Genomic DNA, 1245 nt, shown 5'->3' with positions numbered 1-1245 from the left:
GTGAGTCTGAGAAGAGGAGCTATGATGCTCTGAAACCAGCTCTTGTTAAAAGATTTACCCCTGTTTGACTGACAGCAGTACAGACCAGCAGGGGAGACAATTAAGGTTTGAATGAGTCAGCTGATGAGTATATATGCTTAGGAGTTGAGGAAGTTATTATATAAAGCATATCCCCCAACCTATCGTGTGACTCCAGAAGCAGAGTTATTAGGGAAGAGGAGTGTTCTCTCTAATCAATCTGTTGTAGAAGGGAATTTCGAGGACTTGGTGTGTAAGGCTCGCTTGAAGAGGCAAAGTGGAAGGAGACAAACCATGGGACAGAAGAGAAACCAAGGGGAAAAGAAGCCTCCAAGGAAGCCTAGTGATGACTCTGAAGAGAAATAAAGGGGGCTACAAGTGCCATCGATGTGGCAGTACACAACACTTTATTCAGGACTGTCCATTCGAAGGATGGGGAGCAACAAAAGAAGCTAGGTCTTATTTTGTAAATGGTAGGTTCATTACATGTACTATAATCTTGTTATGTCATCACAACAAGACTTAATGTCCCACCCTATGCCTCCCCTAGCATGATTAATATTGTGTTATGTCTGTGCATATGTCACTTCACGTAATAATGCATTTACGTTTGCTAAAATCTGTATAAACATTTGTTCCCTAATTAAGATTGGTTTAGAACTTGCTCTTTGTGTGTCTTGTGAATTTTAAGATTCAAATTTAAATTTTAAATATTCAATTTTATAATAAAATTCAATTTTAAATTTACAAGTTGTTTGTCCTAATGTTATCGTAAGGTCATGTTAACTTGTATTCCTTTTCTTTTGATTAGGAGAGACTGATATAATCTGCCCTGCTAACTGTGATGGCCAGTCATGACCACGTCCACGGCTGCAGACCGCGGCTGAACTAGAGAAACAGAAGTGGGAGGCCAGAGGAGAGGAGCTCGATGGTTAAGAGAAGAGCGAGCTGGAGGCGAAAACCTGAGCAACTGGAATACACAGTGGAGACGTCGATCTCTGGCTCCTTGGACGAGACAGGGACCGAGTGAACGGTAGAAGGATGTCTTCCCATTCATGATGCTTAACAGTTACCAGTGCTGCCGCCCTTTAAAGGAGCGAAGGAGTATGCTGAAGAAGACTCGTTTGAGGAATGGGTTGACTGCTTCAAGGAAATGGCAGTCTAATGTAGATGGAACGACCGCTAGATGTCTAACACAGTTTCCATTGAGGCTGGAGGGCCCCGGCG

The 1245-nt window shown here is 42.7% G+C and overlaps 1 long non-coding RNA gene across 1 annotated transcript; it reads left to right on the top strand.

Moving 5' to 3' along the window:
• Positions 1-300: 300 nt before the first annotated feature.
• LOC109593325 (uncharacterized) lies at positions 301-948 on the top strand. Its single transcript, XR_002190893.1, has 2 exons — positions 301-491; positions 830-948. It is a non-coding gene; the product is annotated as an uncharacterized LOC109593325 (long non-coding RNA).
• Positions 949-1245: the final 297 nt, after the last annotated feature.

The sequence above is a fragment of the Amphimedon queenslandica genome, unplaced genomic scaffold (genome assembly GCF_000090795.2).
Source record: "Amphimedon queenslandica unplaced genomic scaffold, v1.1 AMPQUscaffold_2024_Cont25971, whole genome shotgun sequence".
NCBI lineage: Eukaryota > Metazoa > Porifera > Demospongiae > Haplosclerida > Niphatidae > Amphimedon > Amphimedon queenslandica.
The sequence above is the reverse complement of the archived record's forward strand: the minus strand, read 5'-3'. Positions and strand labels throughout refer to the sequence as shown.